Raw genomic sequence first — 20572 nt, 5'->3', positions numbered from 1 at the left:
CTAAAATTTCCTGGACTTTATCAGACTTAAAGGTGATTTTTAACTTTCTGTTTAATGTTTGAACCCGCATCTCATGTATAAAACTGGACAGGTTTTTAGTATAGGGTCATGAAGGGGTCAGGGGATGGGAAAAAGATGATGGTAAAAAGACTGAACCTATCTTCTTTACAAAATTATTCTTGCATTCTTATTCTGTGGATGGTATCTAGTCTGAAGGTTTTATTTACATGCAGGACTGTGCTTTTGAATCTTATCTTTCAATTGTCTTTACTTTCCTTGTTTTGCTTGATATCAGGGAGTAGTCATAAGACAAGAATCAATTCCTCTTCAGGTGAAAGCTGAGCTGCTTCCTGAAGCCTGTGAGGAGAGGCACTTCAGGAACCAGCCCAACACACAGTCCACCAGATCAAAGCAGAGATTTTCTTAAGTAAACATTATGAAGGGTTTATATTGAGGACTTTGGATTCTCAGCGCCACTTGCTGTCTTTTACAGAGCTGTGTGTTGCACTACGTTATTTGCTAAAATAGGCATTAGATTCTTGGCACATAACTTTTCCCAGTGATGCCTGCTTTTGCTTTATCTATATCATGACGTTGAAAATCACATGACATGCAAAACCAGTTAATTTTGCATGAGCTATGCTAGTCAAATGCAGAGTTGCAAAGATCACACATGTATTTGGGAATGCGTCACCCATACAGTGAACATCAATTTAAATTGTGAAGGGATTTTGCAGGAACATTCAAATTTTTTAGTTGCTAATAGACTATATATAGTCCTGGGATTCATGCATTTTCTTCCTGGGACAACTGCTTTGTTTTGAAGTGCATTCTTTTAAAACACTAAAGCACTAGTTTGAAGTCTTGGCACTCTTGTGCTGGTACAGGTTAAAGAATCATGGCACCTCTGTATTTGCATATGCTCCTTCAAACACGGAGAATATTACTTTGTGATTATAGTAAGCAATGCTTTGAACTCTAACTCTCTAACACCATTTCAGATTGGGCAGGCAGTGGGAATTTATCTTCTGCTTGACACAGGTGATACAAACTGCCCTTCACTCTGCTGCAGCTTGGTGCCCAGCTGTAGCTCCTGGTCCTGAATGCTTGTTCATGCCTTTATACTCTTCTGTGTTCCCCTTGCTCTTCCACTCCCAGTGGCACCAGGACTGCTGGTTTTGGACAATGCTCTTTCAAAATGGGTCAGGAAAACGTTGTAGCTTCTAACCTTTGTCCTTGAAAAGCCCAGTCAGCTCTTTAGTTCTCAACACAGCCTGTGAACAGTGCTGTCAGCACACCAGGGGCTGGGTGTTATGATGTGGCTGGAACACCTTAAACTCCAAATAACCTTGAACAAATGTCATGTTGAGACACAGTTTGAGAATCTAGACTTAAGATTTCCCTTATGGGAAAGAGGAATTTCTTACAGGCTTATAACTGCTGATTTTGCAAAGAGAGTCTACAGATTTCTAGTGGATTTCCCTCCTGTGCAATTCTGCCAGCAACTGGAGCACTTAGGTGCACACATGAGTGGTCAAACAGTCTCAGAATCTGGAATGTGGTCACACAGCTTGACTTTGTTAGCAAGTTGTTGGAGCTCAAAAGACCTAATTTTTGAGCTTCTTTTTCTCAGTGTGTATATATACACACATAAATATTTCATTATAAAAAGGTCAAGGAAATTCCATGATGAAGCTGTTCTTACACATCGATAAGGTAGCGGGGTTAAATACTTGAAAACGAAACTCACAAAGTCAAACATACTGCAAGTACCCAATGGCAGAAATAGATGACTCAGGTGAAAATTGTGTTTCCCTCCTGAACAGACTTGCTATAGAGATTAAAGAGGAAACAATGTATATAGGTTCTCTGTGGTCTTGTACAGAGCACTCAGAAAAAGCTGGGGAAAGAGTTGCCAATTTCTTCCACAAACAAGCAGACTGGGATGAATAAAGCTCCTTTCCAGCAATCCTCCTTGTGCTATCACATTGCCAGTTACAGGCACCCCAGCTCTGACTGACATGCCAAGGCCTTCTCAAAAGTCTAAGAAGTATCAAAGCCATTATGTGGATTTTCATTTTTTCCTGTTTTTCTGTCATCCTAGATGAATCAAAAAGTGACAATTTTTTATGCATAATCACAGATAGAATTTCTTTTCTTCAAGCTGACAAGCCTTCCCAAAGAGGTCTCACTACACTCAAATTTTCTCAAAGACAGAGGGCATTCAGAATTGAAGTTTGCACAAGACCTGAGGCACTTGATAAGTATAGAAAGAGATACAGGGTGTTGCAAATGACTTGGATAACGATACCCCCAGATTGCTTCAAATTGCATGAATGCCACAGAGAAGAATGAGAGGATCTCACAGTGCTAATACAGAAACTTCTGGACATGGAAGGGCGCTGAGGTTGTCACCTAAATGTACCTGAAACTGAAAGTGGTTTCAGTTCCTTCCCTTAAAAAATATGGTAGTTGCACATTTCTTCAAAAATAACCCATGGAGAAAAAAACTGACAAGACAGAGCAGATATAGGTGTGTGCAGTTCTTGATTAATAATAAAAGCTACCTTTGAGCTATTGATTGCTTTCCTCTACTAACTCTTGGTAATGGTGTGTACTCTGTACAACGGGCATGGGGCTTATGGCTCACATATTTCAAATCTATGTTAAACCTGGTTATGCTTGGTAGTAGTTGAAAGGACAAGAAGAAAAGTGAATTATGTTTGTTTTGGCAGGAAAAACGAGGCAAATTTTAAATTTTGACAGTAACTGTGAAAGCTTTGAAACCAAAACTGAAGCTGATTTCAGTTCTAATTGTGTATATTGTTCAGGTTACTATTAGGGAAATATATTTGGCAAGAATAAAAGGCTTGATCAATTATATAAACTAGAAATTAGTTCCAAGCTTTCAAAAAATAATTTGAGAGTTTCCACAACAGTTCCTGGGACACTACCCTTTGCAACCCTCCCTCAAAGGAATATTATTAAAACGAGCTTTGCACAATGCTGACTTAAGGCCTTTAAACCATAAATTAATTGTAACATTTTATAGAGTTGAATTTACTCTATCAGATATTTGGGCTTCTTCAGTATTCTCTGGTACAAGCATCATGGAATAGTCTGTTGGGTTTTCTTGAGCACACTGAACAAACACTTGGGTCGATAGGGACTGAGGTAGTAGTTGAATATTGCAAGCAGGATAAATAAAAAGACACATTGAAACAAGGAGAGGATTTTAGAACTCTGAGTAGACCTCAAAGCCCAGTAAGCACAGACTGGATGTGGAATGTGGTGAGAGGACTTTAATCATACCACCAAACAGAGTTAATACTAGAATTGATATTTTTAACAGAATAAATTTCAGCTTTCTGGTGGAAATTTTCAGCCCAAAGAAGCAATCCGAATTGTGTTTGTACATCTTCATGCTTTTTAACCTTTTTTTTTAAAACACACATTTTTATCAGTAAATCTGTCTTTAACCTTTTTTATCTTAAGTTGGGCTTGTTGGGGGTTTCTTTCCAACTTAAGTACTTGCTTCATATTCAGGCCCAACCTTTGAAACAGAAAGGTAACAAGCTCACTGCTTTAAGCACACATTACTGAAACCTAGAGAAGGTCAATTATCAGTTGTTTAGCAACCAGATCAATTGCAGTCAAACAGCTCTGATTTTCTAGTTCCATTGAAGAAGCAGACAAGGCTTCAAATTAGAGGAAAATGCTCCTATTTGACAAGGGGAACATTTAAAATGTGCATTTGATCTTTTGTACAATTAGGTATTTTCATATTCAAGAGGTTTGTATTGTCTTCCTAGAAAATACATTTCCCTAGAATGTAGCCAGCCTCAACCTGCCATTTTGTCAGCTGTCATTGTAAGATCAGTGTTCTTTTTCCACTATTTATTTCTAATATACATATTTTTTAACAATCCTTTCCACTGCTGTCAGAGTTGTGCCAGGTGTAGGATGTAAAATATGTAATGTATTTTTTATTGTGCCAGTTTTCTTCCTAATTTAGTTATTAATATCTTCCCAGTATCTCAGCAGGCTCACCAGAGCAGAGATGATAACATTGCTAATTTAATACAGGTAATGCAGTCTTGCAGGTCCTGTATGTTCCGGGTGGTTCTCCAGTACTCAAATAGCACTGCTTAATCATATTGCAGAAGAAGTTCAAAGAGAACTGATCCTCTAAAATGTTAAGTTCTGTGTGGAGCCTGATGGCTGGGCTTGTGACTGTTTGCAGCAGAGGGATCAGAGATCATTTCTGTCTTACCTTCAAGGTAGATTTTTCAACATGCAGAGCAGGACAGCAGCCACGAGGACAGTTGGTTTTGATGTGGCATGTGAAGGCAAATGGATGTGGCATCTAAACTTGTGTACTTGAAGATGTGTCTTTTGCTGGTTTATGTTGTAGGTTAGATGGTATGTGGAAGCTGCACAGTTGCTGGGTGATAGGTCACTGACCATGATGATAGTGTCCTGAGTGCCTTACTGAACTCTCAACACATGCAAAGAAAATGAGCACTGGTGGGGAAATTGTTAAATGGGGTGTAAATGCTGGGCCCTGCAAATCTGTGTCTCAGTCAAGTCCTAACACTGATTTTTCTCAGAAGTCCATATGCTGTAGATGACAGATGGAGTACTGAACTTTGCCTTTCAGTTAGAGACAGGCTGGCAAACAGAGTGACAGTGGCTTTCATTCCACCCTTCATGGCCTGATTATGTTTTTCATATCCATTAAACACCTCACTCTAAATAGAATTACCAGCAGCCATGTCAGGTTTGTCCTAACCTATTAATCCACAGGGGTAAAGGGGTGACTGCTTGTCAAGTATAACAAGGGGCTGAAGAGATATTTAATATCAGACACTTTCTAGTGCACTTACTCAAGAGGCTGATTTTATTTTGCATTTGAATATTCAGGAAGGTAGCTGGGCTTGTGATATGATGCAGACTGCTTAATTCATCCCACATAGACCTGCCCTGAGCAAATAATGAGATGGCAGTGAGAACTGATTAGAAAAGAAAGTCAGAACTGTTGGGAAACTCATATTCCATGCTCTCAAATACTCTTCCAGCTTCACATTATCTGCTTTTTTTTTTTTTTTTTTTTTTTTTTTTTTTAATAGAGTTTCAGCCTTTTTGTTTGACATATGGCATTAGCAGCTGTTGGAAATATACACAGAAGAGATTGCTGCTGCCTTCTGACTCAGTGCAGGAAGGGCATGATGCAAAACCTTCCCTGGTGGGGAAGGAAGGTGGGGAGTGGTTTTTGATTATTTTTAATGATAACATTGCCGGGTGAAGATAGGAAAATATTTGTTCCCAGTCTTTGATCTAAGTAGCATGCCAACCAACAGTAACAACGACAGCTGTTAGGAAATCAGGTAGACAACACAGCCCTATGTTGTTCTGTTTGTTTTTCTTACAGAAATGAAAAGTCTTGTTTCACAGAGTGCAGGAATCAAATGACAGCAGGTAGCATTTTTTCATACTGAGTCATGGCTTCCTCTAACTAGTGGCACTGCCTAAATGCTGCCCTCCAGACCCTTCCTCAGTGCAGAAGAGCCCACTTGTTCTCAGGAGCTCAGTTTCTCCCCAGCTATGTGCATGTGCTGCACTCTGTGTTCCCCTGCTCCAAGGGATCTCATTCTACAGTGAAACTCCATTCTTGTATATGTTGCCTTATATCAGTGTGCTCCACAGGAATTGGGGATAGGAGCTTAAGCCTTTCTCATTTACTCTGCAAATAGTGTGCCTAGGTGTGTAAAAATTCAGTGCTGTAGTGCTAAAGCTTCAGTATCCTTACTGGGAAAGGGGAAGCTGTCACCAGTTGCATGCCATTTAAATGCATGACAATGAAGTCCTGCTAGTTAAACTTCTGGGGAGTTCCTGCCCAAAGCATGAAGTAGCTGGTTGCCTCTGATCAAAACAGGCTGGGTTCTCTTAGCACTTGCAGGAGATCTCAAGCAATAGCTAGTTTGTCATGTTCCCTCCCTTTTAATTTCAGCTATGGTAAGCCTGCATTCCTGCAGCATAGGTCCACTGGGGATTCAGCACCCCTGCTCCTAAGACCTTATCATACTTTACTGCCAAGTGGAAAAAGCTGCCTGGATAGAAAAGGCTGTTGTACAGTTTCTTGGGAATACAGAGGCACAGATACAAAATGTATACTCCTACAAGCTTTTCAGATCTGGTTTCTTCTACAAATAATACGCTGATAATCAGTTGTCATTGGTTTTTTGTTGGGTTGCTTTGTTGGTTTGTTTTTTGTTTGTTTGGTTGGTTTTTTTCTGAATGTTTATTTCACAAATGATGTAACTGATGCAGAAAGAAAGACTCCAGTCTTCAGGTAGATCAAAAGGCTAACTTTAATGAAAGTAGTCAGTCTTTTATAATGTGACTTGCTAAGGTGATACTTGATTGGTCTCAAAGTAGAAACATCTCACACTATTGGTGACTATGAATAGCACACTGTGAAGAACCATAACTATAAACAATGGTTACAGAAAGAGAGATAATGATTGTTTTAATTCTTTCCTCTAAGATTCCCAGGCTCAGCCTGGGAGAAATTATCTCTGTTCTTTCTTCGACTGAACTAAGAATCTCCGCATGTAACAAACCTTTCAAAAAATTAGATAAAGTCCCTTTACCACTTCTTTCAAGATACACACCTTACATTATGGTTTTGATGTCCCAAATGGGATTTTTGATCCAACAGTAGTTTTGCATCCTGATCACCTTTCATCTGTGACCTTCATGTTACTTATGACTTATGCCTTGATTCCTAATTAAGAGGCCCCTCCTATGGATGAATTTTGGATCACTCCTGGCTCAGATGATGCTGGAGCCTTGATGCTTGGACACTGGACAGTTCCTGAGAAAATAAACCTGGCTGGTCTCTGCATGCCTGCCCTATTTGGATAACCCCTAGAGAAAAATGGAAAAATTACCTCCCCTTTGCATTTGAGAAGAAAACTTTCATCATGGGATCCCAAGAGATCTTCAGACACATGTATTTCAGTTAGACTTGTGAACCCATGGAAAGCTGCACATGCCTGTTTCAGATATTTTGCCTGCTGATATGTTGCAGTAAGATGGATAACTGGATATGATTACTTGATTTGCCTAAATCATACCTTATACTTCTCCATCTTTTTCTCTGCTGATGGTTGCAAGTGTGTACTGTAGCCATGGTAAATCCCTTTTAAGGCTTTGTCTTTTCTGACAGACAGGAAGATACATACTATCATTGATTATTTTGCTCTACAATCCTAGGTGAGAACAAAGCAGTGGTGATGGTTTCCATAGGGCAGCAGGATGAAGTCAATACCATGCATCCTGCCTGGGGCTGACCTCACTTGGTTGACTCAGGATAAAAATTACTTTGTCTTAATTTCACTAGGCTTTTCTACCACAATTTCTTATCAGAAAATTCTGCAGCATTATTCCCTGGGGAAGGAAGACCAGTGTATCACAAGGCTGAACATTACTTTTATATTTCCCAGTGCTCCTGAACTTTGGTTTAAAGGAACATTGCTTTCCAGTATTTTTCTGTTTTCCATTTGCATTGTTCTCTTCCTTTGACCTTCCTTTTGCCATCCTGAGTAACATTTCCCTTTACAGTAACCTTGAAGAGAGATTTCCTTATCTGCATATATGACTAATCAGTAAGGTCTTATGATTATTATAAAGCAGTTTGTTGGAGTCGGGAATTAGAGAATGAAACAAGGACTGAGGAAGTCAGATTTGCAGTCCTTGCTCTACTAGTGACTGATTAGTTATGGCCTTCAGCAAGAAAGTTTGGACTTAGTTTTCAGATGTGCTGATTTAATTTTTAGTCTTTTGCCTCTGCTTTTCTTTTTTTCATTGCTTTGGGAGGAGGGAGTTGCCCATGTCATGCAAACCTGCTATTTTTTTTTTACCTCAAAATATGTCTCAGTCTGGGCAGTCAGAAGTAGAAGCTGATTTTAGAAATGGTTGTGAGTAGTGTTCCTTACCTATTACTACAATGAGGATGAACTCTTTCTTGTAAAATGTTATGGGTGAATGAATGCACTAGGTGGCACAGAGTTATGAGTTCTGAGAACTTGATTGTTTCTTTTTTACGCTTTACCTGTAACTTCTGTGAATATCCCTGAATTTGTTAAAGAATCCATCATTTGGGGAAAGAAAGCAAAGTTGATTTCTTAAAGCTGAGGATTACAGATGAAGGTAAATTTAGAGTTAACTCAGTATGAGGGAGTGGAAGGAATAAAATCTCTGGCACTTGCATTTATGAACTATGATTTTGATGAGTTCTTCATATTATTTTCCCCACAATCAGCAGATATAAATAAAGACAGGAACAATATATTGGAGTGAATGAAGAAGAAAAAAGTGTTTTGAAAATACCTAGGATCCACAGTTTCAGTTGTCATTTGGTGGCTGCTGTCTGTCTGAGAAGTATCCTTAGCATGACCCTTTGTGGGTAGGTCAGGAGCCCTCTCCTTTGGCTGAACCATCTTTCTGAGATCCCATGCTCCATCTCCCAGCAGGAACTTGCCAGGCTGTGCTGGGCTGCACAGCTCCCACAGCTTGCCCTGCCTCAACCATATCCCAGGCTGCTGCCAGGTCCTTCCACCCAGGCAGGAGCAGCCTGTCAGATGTTTACATGCCCCATGTGGGGCCAGAGAGAGGACTCCTGCCAGGGAAAGAGAGACAGAAAAGGGACAAGAGGGGCTGACATGAGCCATCTGGATTTTTTATTCTTGTATCCTTCTGGATCCCATCAAGCTGTCTAGGCCTCCTGGAGCAGCCTCACTCTTGGGGATTCTTGAGAATCATGGGATTAGGTTAGACAGTGTAAAAGGAGATGTAGCATCTAGCAGAGTCAGTAGGAGTAAAGTAGAAGTCAGTAAAAGCAGAATTTTGCTGCAACAGATCCAGTTTCACTAACATTTTGTAAATATCCATTTTCTTTTTTTCTTTAAAGTATCCTCAACTTGCAGTTTTGAGCCTTCTTTGGACTGAGATTGCCTGATGGGGAGTCAGTACATGTCCCTGAGCCATGGGGCTTCTGATTTGAGGGAAGTATGTGTGCCTCCATCCCACCCACCCTCAGGCTATCTGAATTATAAGATGAGTTGGCCACAGTCCAACGGTGGCAGCATTTCATAGACAAGTCCTCTAGACTGTGCTAAAGCGCTGTGTGTAAGAGTAGTCTTATTTTACACTCTTCTCCACAGTTTTGTTTCTTATAAGTCACCTGTGTGTTTTGGCATCAGTTAAGAAGGAAAAAATCTGGCAGTTCTGCTGTAGTCAGATTTGGCAGTCTCACTGGTTACTTCCAGTAATTATCTCCATGTCACAGATATGCTCTTGGTGCCAGTTTTAGGAAAACCTTCCACCTTTTTCATGTTAAGGAAATGGGTTCTTTAGGAAATTGTTTTTGTCCGAGAACAACCCCTTCTTTACAAATGCTCTCACTGTGATCTTTCACAAAAGGCTGCATTCAAAATTTGAAATATGCTGATGTGCAAATAATTTCAATAGCTGACCTGCAGAATCTGTTGGCAGGGCTGCTAGAGGCAGTTTGCTCTGATTCCAGCTGTCTGCTTAATTTTGGCAGCTGCACACTTTCTGGCCCAGACGCCTGCAGTCTCTTGTCCAAGTTAGGAGCTAGACAAACTCTATTCACTGTCCTGTAAGTGCACCTCAGCTTATCATCTACATGAAGAATTAGACCTAAAGCTTGGGCTGCCTTTTGCCTCCCAAAGTTATTTTAAATGGCCCCAGGAAAGCTGGATCAGGGATGTGCAGTGGCGGCTGTGGCTGCCGGAGCCCCACCTTGGAGGGGGCGATTGCAGCCTTGCCTTGTAAGGGTATCTGCGGCTGCAGAGCGCTGCCAGCCCCCCTGAGCAACAGCAGGAGCCTGTGAAAGCAGCCAAGCACACAGGGGCAGCTCCTCTGACAGATGTTAAGGCCACACCGAGGACCACTGTGCAGCGTGGTGGGGTTCTGGCAGGAGATTGCTTCCAGGAGACAGATGTGAAATTCTTAGGTATGGCTTGCAGTGTTGGTGTGCCTCTGTGTTTCAAATCCTCACACCTCTGCCACAAAAATATTTTTAAAGGTTTTGCAGAATTTTTGTAAGTTAATTTAAAAACAGGTCTTTGAAACAAAGGGTTTCTATAAAGACTTTCAGACCCAAAGAAAATGAAGGTAGATACCCTAATGCATACAGCACAGAGCATGAGCTCTTTTACATTGTTCTGCTGCTATCATAAGCGATCTTTCTGACATGTTTTGAGGTCTGCATGTAAGACTGTAGGTTCACTTAGCACTGACTGTCTTTGAGGTCCAACCCATCTTTCCATTATCCTGTGACTCTGCTAATGTGGTCACATGTCAGAGAAGGGGAGGACACCCACAGTGTTAAGTTACCTGCACATATGGACATAGATCTGTACATCTGTTGAGCCACAGGAACATAACCTCTCTTTGGCCATGTGTTGCTGCAGTTTGCTCTCCAGGTCTGGCACTCCCAACACTGAGTGCATGTGTGGAGATGTGGTGCTGCCCATGATTAAGGGGGGTCTGGCACTGCTCCTGTGGGACAAGAGGTAGAGCCTGAATGATGGAGACAGTGTATGGCTGATGAGAATAAGCAGTGACCAGCAGAATTCAAGGACAAGGTGTGAGGAACAAAGAAAGTCCTTTTTAAAACAAAAGCCATGCACTGTTCATGCCAGATGCAGTTTTTTCACAGTTGGCATTGGTGGCAATGCCTTTGTAATGGCAGCTAGCCAGACAGATCTGGGATCTAGTTGGTAAATAGCATCAAAGGAAGTGCTTGTGGCTTATGCAGTCTGGTGCTTTGTCCCCAGTGTGCTCCTCTCCTACATGGAGCTTTCTGAGCTCTGACCAGTGACATCTTACCTCAGTATTGCTGTGGTAGTCCCCTGCTGCCCCAGTACCCAGCTTGTTTTCCTCTTGGAAAGCTCAGTTTTGCCTGGAGGGGTGGCTCAGCTGATGAGGCAGCTGTTCTATTGTGGGAGATTTCAGCCTGGTGCTATTAAGGAAAAAAAAAAAAAAAAGGAAAAAAAATTGGTTCCAGTTTATCCTAACCATCTAAGCCCTAAACTGAGGTGGTTCAGCAGCTGCCTCAGGAACAGCTGAGCTGCCTGTGCAGAAGGAGCATAAACTTCCCTGAGAGGGGCAGCTCAGACTGGTAGTTAAGGGTAGGAGTAACTACTCGTGTCAATCTCTAGGTGCACAGGTTGTGTGGCGCATCTCAATACAGCGAAGGAAATTGGAGTTGTGGGAGATGTCTTTGTGAGCCTGGAACAGAGTATTTCTATGTCAGTGACAGAAAAGAGAACGTGATGAAACATGTTGTTCAAATGTTGTAGGAAAAAAGCTATATTTAGCTGCTCTAAAAATTGCTGAGCATCAGACATGAGGGAGATGGCTGTGGCAACCTACACTCTTCCAGTTTCACCTGTTGCAGTGTTTCTAAAGTCTAGAAATATCTATAAAATAAGTTACATAGCAGTTAAAACTTTCCCAGAAGAGGTGTAAACAAACTAAATTCACTTGCTGAAACAGTATTACTGAACTATGAAGTGACCTTGTGCTGTGTGGATTCGCTGTAATGCAAACCATCTGCACGCTGGAACAATTAAAGCCTTCACATCTCCTAGGAGTTTCCTTCCTCCGATTATAACTTATGTGCTGTGGTAGAAGCACAAAGGTAAACAGCTAGTTAGAGTGGCCCTCTGTGTCTGTGTGTCTGTGTAATTTTATGGTGCAGCACATACAAAACCATTTTCATTTGAAGTGGCAGCCAGCTTTCAAGTAGAAAATATAGCATATGCTTGGTACCAAATGCTGGAGCCATAGCTTGCAAAACAGCCTGAGTTAGACACATCTGCTCTGCTCCTCTGCTTCCCTTCCCCCAGCCTCCTCTTTGGATGTACCAAGTTTTCATGAAGCACAGGTCATGCTGGAGAGGCAGCACTTGAATACAGCCTGCTCCTGTGTAAGAACCCTCTGCATGTGCTAAACTGAAACCCCTGCCTTCTGTAAGAGCAGCACCTGAGTGCACTGAGCCTGGGCTGTGTCTGAACTGAAAGCCTTGGATAGCAATTACACGTGACTTCATAAAAATTGTATTTAATTTACAACTACTTTAGTTTCCAGAAGTTCAGAGTTTACACTCTTTAAAGCCATAAAAAATCAATCTACAGCCATGGCATTAGAATTTGGATGTTGCTGTGGTGGGAAAATACCAGAGATGGTACTTCTGTAGGATTGCTGTACAATTTGCTGTGTCCCACAACTGGCAAAGTTTCATATTCAAATCTCTGCACTATAAAACCTCTTTTTAACACATTCCTCCACCATTTATGTCCATACAGATGACAACAGCACTAAAACCTCAGATCCTCTCTCTTCAGATCACAGGAAAGAGTAACCATGCAAACTCAGTAAAATAAGAAAATTAATTTATTTTGTAGGAGTAGGGTTTTTTCCCTGGAAAAAAGTTGTAGACACTCATTTTTAGAAAACATTCATTTAGATTAACATTCTAGACAATGTAAACATAAACCATGTAAACATAAGACTGTAAAATTAAAATAATTAAATATTTTTCTTTTAAAGTTAAGTCTGAAAAGTAATGAGTAGTTGCAGCATGGCTCCTGAGCCAGCCATGGTTATTTGTCTCAGTGGGCAAAGGCTTCCATCCTAGGGAGTGACCTCTGGCATCTGGCCAGGTCCCATGAAGCACCTCACGCCCACATTTCTCAGAGCAGGCTGCATCCTACATGCCTGTATGTGTGGATTCCAGGTATGGCATGCATGTTTTATCTGTTCAAAGTGCCTGGAAAATATGGGGGAGGGGGGTGCTGAGTGAGTGACACTGGTTGGGATAGTGTAAGAGAATGGTGAAATGCAGAAAAAGACTGGGGGGCTCCACACTGCCATGATGATGTGATTTCTGGTGCTGACTACCCTTGGAAGAACCTCTGGGGTTTGTTTTGAAGGAAATGTATTGATTTGCTGTAAAGAGGGCTCACAAATGAACTAACATGTGAAATAAGATTTTCAGAACACCAGACCCTGGGGCTGAGCTGGGAAAGGGAATAATTTGGGAGTGTTCGTTCAAGTCCTCTAAATTGTAGGTCATGTACATGTTATGTATAAAATACTACCTATAGCAAATAGACAAAAGATATAAATTGCTAGATTTATAGTTTCCTCTGTGACCTGAGTACTGACCCATGTATGACCTCTGCTGCAGGCTAGAGAAGTAATGAGGGTCTTGGTCATGCCCTGCATGAAGGGTTTGCAGGAATATGTTAAGCTTGAGGCAGTCAGTCATGAAAGAGGCATTTCCCACCTTACAAGTACATGCCTTTGAGACACAAATACATCCCCTTTGTGTTTATTTTTTATAACATCACGGGGATTTTGTTAATGAAACAGATGAAAAAAGTAATGTCAGCTTCCCTGCATCAGCCCGGGGCTCAGGCTCTGACCTCCTCACCCACTGCAGGGCGAGATGTGGCACTCTGTGGGGGCATAAATGGCTTCTTTCCCTCGGGGTGGGAATGGTTCTCCTACTGCATTTAAGTGCATATATTGTTTTTTTCCCCTCTGGTCACCTCTTTTTCCCCCAAAGTGCTGTCTGATTGATAAAATGTAGGCAGAGGAGAGCAAAAGCCATACTGAGCTAGGATGCCTCTGGCAAGGCTACAGTCCCGTGTGATCTGCAGCTCTGCTGGACTTCTCGTTGATGTAGAGCATCCACTTCCTGCCTTTCTCTTCCCTCCATATGTTAAATCTCCTAAACTGAGGATTTGTGATGCTGTGTGCACATCATTCCATAATTTTGAAAGAAAATTCGAAGCATCATATTTTCCTTTTGTTTTCTCTTTCCTAGTTCTCCAGTATCTTCTCAGCCCTGATACGCATGCTTTCCTTAGCTGCCTTTTCACATATATTACTTTTTAAATTATGTGGAAACCCAGAGCACCGGGAATATTTCTCTGTCTGCCCCCCAGGGGAGCACTGACTTTGACCCTCATTCATGGAGAAAGTTTCCTAGACTTCAAGACAGACTGGAATCCACAAAAGTTTGAAATGGATTACAGAGAGCAGTGTAGGTGTATCACTTGGTGAGAAATTTAGGGTTTGGGATTTTTAGTATGTTGTGGATAGAAGCAGCATGGAGGGCAGAGGGTGTCATCCTGGGTTTCTTCTTCATGCTTCTTCTTCCTTCTTCTTCATGGGTTTGGGTGGCATTTTGTATTTGGGCAGAAAAGTCTGCATTGTGGGCTCTTAACCAGTTATTGGGTTAAAAGGGAAAATAATCTAGGTTTCAGTTCTTAATTGGATGGTTTAGTCTTAAAAGACCTTGTAACAAGAGATTGTTAGCCATTTTGTGCCTTGCTAATGAAAAGCTGCCAAACTCACAATAGTGAGACTGTTTTACTGATAAGAAACAATAAACACCTGAGTCTGAACTTGAACTACTGTCTCAAGTGCCTTCAATGCAGACCCAGAGAAACCAATAACATTATTTTAATTTCTAATTTTTCAGTATGTTTTTTCTCTAAATCTTCCTTCAAAATTAGAAATGTACATCTCAGCTTTCCTAAACATGTGCTCTTTTTTTCACACAGAAATCTCCATAGACATTTGTTTTGGAATTTTATGGAATTCTGGTGAGGAAATCTTAATTCTATTCCAAAATATTGCCTTTTAATTTGGGTTTTACTTTGCTGACTTGCCTATTTCTCACTTCAAACTTTTTCCTCTTCCTGCTCTCCTGTCTCTTCTTCAGACTGTCTTACTTTTTTCTCCCCTTGCAGCAGTGCTTTCTCAGTGAGGGAGGAAGAGCGTGATAGCAAAGACGGCAATCAGAGAGGTCTTGGGTCAGTGAATGGGACACAGACCAAATATCAAAGGAGTTAGTGAGATTAAGCTAAGAAAAAGCTTGATTCAGGTCAGAACTTTCAAAGGTGGTCACACCCTGCTGAAAATGTGCAAAATGTTGATCTTGGGCAGCACTGCAGAAGTACAGAGGCCAAAGCCCAATCGCCCTGCATTGGCAGCTGGCAGCTCCTCCATGGCCCGCCGGGCTGCCGAGCTGGGGAGGGAGCGGGCAGGCAGGGCATCTGCCCTGCTGCAGCCCCCAGCACTTCAGCAGGCTGGGCTGGCTCCACAGACACAGGGCACTGCACTTCAGGGAGACTTTTTCCAGATTGTTCCAGCTAAGGGGGGACTGGATGGATTAGACAGCCATTTCAGCAAACAAGTTGTCAGATCTGTTGTCCTGTCGAGCAGCACTGTTTTTCTGGGACAGTTGTCTTCACGGTCTGCTGTTGAGATTATTTACTAGGAAGTCCTAAACTTGTGCAGGCAGCTTCTAGGGAATTTCCATGATTTACTGCAGTCAGACTTATTAAGCAGAGCAAAATGTCATCTCATGCACAGTATGACAAGACAATTTCTAGTTCTTTGTCTAGGAAATGACAATTGGGATGTGATTCCCAGACCAGAAGGCCCCTTCCCCCACCAATTCACCAGTTTGAGGACAGATGCTGGGAATCAGATTGCAGCTACAGCACATTAGGGCTCACATTTTCCTGGTATCCACAAAGCATGCTGAGCTTCCACAGTTGTGGTTTCCATACTTAAAACAGAAGGTCCTAGTTAATTTTACTGCCCTGAGTATTTTTATACACTGTTAGCAATTAGGAACTGAATTAAAGTAGGAGAATGTCTGTTTTCTGTACTTTGTTATAGAATATTTCCTTGAGATTATATTTGCTTGTGTAGTAGCTCTACTGGTTACCCTGGCAAGGAATGGATGCTTGCAGAGAGTTGGATGACAGCACTCCCAAGCCTCTGAGCTTCCTTTATGCCAACGTTTGCTTATACTCATGTCTGACTATTCACATCAATGGGACTGTGTGAGTTGGGATGTTTATTTACCTGGTTCTTGAGCTGGAGCTTCTGAGCTACATCTGGGTCCTGACAGACTTTGTCTGACATTGTTGGGGCTGGCTACAGCATAAGCTAAAAAGGCTATTGCTGCAGGGAATGGATTGCCAGATGGAACATGGCTCTCACCTTTGAATTCCTACTAGTACTGACATATCCCTGATCCAGCCTTGGAAATGAGAGTGAAGGGCAGGGCAATTCTCACTTCAGTACATGTGCACAGCTCTCTCGAGACCCCTGATTAAACATATTTCAGACATATGAAGTATTTTTTCATAATTTGTATTATAAAATCTACTTTTTTGGATCTTTGACAAGAAAGTACCTGTTTAATAATGCAGTCTATAAGCAAAAGGAGAGGAAGAAAGGAAAATTACTAACATGCCTATCTGTTTTGGAGCGCACTTCTGCCTAACTGGGATGCAAAAATACTGATAGGAAAATGCACACCAGTACAGCAAAGGACTGCTTTATCAGCCTTATCAAGGCTGATAAGGCAATGGGAGTCTTTCAGTTGGTCCCAGTGGGTTTTGGGGCAGGGCAGGATGTGGGAAGGTGAGTGCTGATACCACATGATGAGGCCGGACTCCATGTCAGTGTCTTCAAACTGCAGAAATAGTCCCTTGGGGAAGGGTGTACTTTTAGCCTTGTCCTGGCCAACACTGAGTCATCTTGCTAAGCAGAATTGATGACATATCTGTTTGAGATAAAAAGGTGTAGAATATTCTGGAAAGCTGTCAGACTCTTAACACAAGGATGTTGGTAATTCCAAATCTGTTAGAAAGGTACAATTTTATCTTTATAGTTTTAGGTAGCAACAAGATAAAGAATCCTCCAAACTATGTGCATGTTTGAAATTATGAATAGCTGTATTGATTTCAGTCAAACTGTGGATTTAGGTAGGTGGCCATATATTTGTAGCATCACAAGAAAGGAGACAAGCACAAATCTTCTTGTTCCATTCACTTTCTCTCCCCCTTCAAACTAATGTAGGTCTGACTGGTCTGAGCACAAAGCTTGGGATGGGAAAGGTGAACTGACTCTGATTTCTGTTATCATCTGACCAGTCCAAGTATGGTAGATGAAAAACAGAGATCTGGTGAGGGACAATGTGCACACATATAAGAAAGGGATTACACAGGTTATTTTTCATTTCCAGCTATATCCCATTCTTTCTGAGGATTTTGGATGAAAAGTTGCACCAAAGGAGCTTCAGGTTTGGGCAGAATCAAGAATTTGAAGAGCCAGAAAAGGATTGCTGACAATGCTGTCTAAGGTTGGGACTGCCATAACAAGTACCTGTCCCCAAGGCATTTCTTCACCACAGGATGGGGAGAGGCTGTTTACCTGGCTTCGTTTTCAGTCTGCACTCATGTGCCTGTGTGGCTGGAATGACCTTGTTTGAATTAAAAGTTGCTGGGGTATGAATCAAAGGATAATTGTCACTACTGCCAGTGGTACTAAACAGACCTGAGCCATTAATTCAAGACAAATGGAAGAAATTAGTAAATAGAAAGTTTACTGGTGTAAGGAAACTGCAGGCCTCAGTAGATGTTCAGTTTTGGTTGTATTTCAAATTTATTGCTTTCCTTTGATCATTTGAAATTACTACTGTTTTCAGCTGGAATGTAGAAAAAACTAAGCCCACACGATTAATTATTTATTCCAATTTTAAAGGGACAGTCTGTTACAAGCTGTCTTTCTTCCTCTGCAACTTGTTTTTAGGACATGTTTTTTGTTATATGGGCATAATTTAAATAATTAACATAATGGAATAATTATATTTCCCAGTTAAATGTGTTACACAGAAGCCAAATCCAATGTGGTCTTTAGTGGGAACCTCTTTGGATTTCACTCCTAAGCATATCCTAAGATTTAGTCTGTCGCATAGGGACTAATCATCAATAAGACTACTGGGGTCAGGAACAGGGTTTGCAAAGACATATGAAGACAGAAAATGAGAGGGGAGAGAGACTCACAGCACCCCAGAAATGACCAAAAGAGTTCCTGAAACAGCCAGGGGCTAGAGGCATCTGGCAAATTCATAGCAGCTAGAATAAAATACTGCAAGGGTTGTTAATGAGAGTCTTCCTGAAAAGCGCTGGTGAAACTGGAGGGATACTAAAGCATACTTAGAGGGTGTAAGAAGTTTAGTCCTTGTGATGACCTTTCCTTCCCTCAGCCCATGTCCTGCTTCCCTTCACTGCTCCCACCCCACAGGTGCTACCCACAGCTGTGGGGCCACCACAGGTCCTGCTTGCCAGAGTGTCCAAGCACCCTTGCACAATTTCAGCCAGGGGAGACTGAAAAGGCAAGATAGAAAAGGAGGAATTCTAGTCTTGAGATCTCCACATTACTTTTAAAATTATAATAGAAATGTAGTCTTAAATGCCACAGGACCCTCCGACCCAGGCCATACCTTGCTTTTTCCTTTCCTGCTCCTTTGACCCAATGCCTTTTGATGTGGTCTGGCACAAGCCTGGAGAGAAGACCAAGGCTTGTGTGCAGCAGTGACCAGCTTGGTCCCAAGCCTTAAAGCAGAATTACTGGCCAAGCCAATGTTTTGCAGCTTTCCCATTTCAATGAGTCCTCCCAGCTTCTCTGTCAGAGGGCTGAGGGGATGTTTTAGAAACATGTAAACATCATGCAGTTGGTAATGGAGTTAATGTAAACTCCATAGGATGTTTTATCAGTTGTCCCTTTGTTTAGTCTGGGAAGCAAAGAATGGGAGGAACAAAAAGAGTCCTCACTTACCAAAAGTTTTCTCTAAAAAGAATGAACTGTTCTACCTCTGTTTCTTTTGTTAAGAAATAAATGGGCAGGGTTAAGGATGCAAAATGAGATGTTACTAAAAGCTTTCTAACTCAATAAATAACTTAAACAGTGGAAAGGATGGCCTATAGTGGAGGTGGTACAGCACCATACTGTGTTTTAAGATTGATTTAGCTAAAGGACTGTTAGGGATGGTGTAAAGTACTTGGTTATTCTTCAGAGCAGGAGATGAATTGACTGAACTAATAACGTGTAATCCTGTTCAACCATACTTTCCTGAGGTGTTCTGATTACTTCAATGGAGTGATATTTTAATACAAATAAAGCAATAAAGCTGCAGGATTGTGAAGCAATCCACCTCTATGCAAACTGATGTCTGGTTCTAAGGGTTATTTCAGTTAGGGTAGTTCAAAGTCCTAATTCTTGCCCGATTCATAAAGCTATTCACAGCTGTTTTGCCATTTAGGAAGTCAGCTTTCACTTCTCTGGAAGCTATGCTTGATATTTCATTTCTCTCAGCTGACTCTCCAAAACCACAAAGTGCTTTAAAACTGAATTTTATCCTAGAAAGGAACAGTCATTTGAATTATTGTTTTTCCTCCTATAAAACAAATCAGTGTATGTCACGCAGGTTATCTTTGTCTGTGATTGCTTTTTATTCATATTTTATTGATGAGATTCTTGCTTTGAAATAGAGTGCCCATTACTATTTTAGGTTGTGTTACTTGAGCCACCACTTTTAACCGGCTACAGTCTAAAAATACTATGAAATTCTATCTAAGTCATCAAGCTTTAATTAAAAAAAATTCATTCTCTTTTTCTTCATGGGAGCCTTTGTAGCACTACTTGCTACTTGAACATAATGATTCATCTCAAAAAAGCATCTCCCTCTTCTCTTCTTGCAACTGCCTGTATGATCCTATGATAACTGATTGACAGCTTAATTTCTTGTGGGATGGGATTATTTCTCAGAAGGACTGATGGAGAGCCTCATAATGTTCTGTGTTTCAGATCCCATTCCTATGCCATATTCCTTGGCCTTTAAGTTAATTTTTTTACTAAATCATTAATCCATAATTCTCCCTAAGAACAAGTATGCTTTCAGAAAGCTTATTACTATCCTGACACGTGGCTATTTTAATTTTCATTATGAAGTGCTGTTTGCATTTTCTTTGTTGACTGTTTGAGAGCCTTGTCAGAATAAACCAAAAGTAGTGCAAGTGTTGTAGTGTAGATGTTTCAGTGCAGCACCTAACAAAGAGCCTTGAATCAATTTTAGGTAAGATTAAAATCCTAGGTAAGATTAAAAAGTCAATTTGAGAATGTGGAAGAGTACTCATCAGGGGAAAGAAACCTTAAAAATATGGGCAGAGAGTAGTCAGGGGACAGTGAAATCCACAAGGGTACCAATTGATCTGTAATATCACCCTTGAAAAATACTTCTTTTTGGGTATGTTACTTTAAAGCACTGAACAAATCAACACTGAAAGGCATCACATCTGTTGGTACCTTGATGTGAATGTTTGGGTCAGTGCCACGTTTGAAAAAAAATTAAAATCTCTTGTCAAAATTAGTAGTCTTAAAAACTGAGCTACAGTGGAGGATTGAACTCATACTGGAAGATATATCACAGAAAACTTAGACATGTTTTCTTCAGTGTTTTTTGTTGCAGCTAGAGAAAATGATAATGTGAATTTGGTGCTACCAGTATAAACGATGCTTTACAGATGAGGTGAATGCCATGCCTTGCTGCTAGGAATATATAAACTTGAGCCCAGGACTTGCAACTGATCTTGCACAGATGAAC

Source organism: Ammospiza caudacuta, chromosome 5 (assembly GCF_027887145.1).
Source record: "Ammospiza caudacuta isolate bAmmCau1 chromosome 5, bAmmCau1.pri, whole genome shotgun sequence".
In the NCBI taxonomy this organism is placed as follows: Eukaryota; Metazoa; Chordata; class Aves; order Passeriformes; family Passerellidae; genus Ammospiza; species Ammospiza caudacuta.
Note: the sequence above shows the minus strand (reverse complement) of the source record.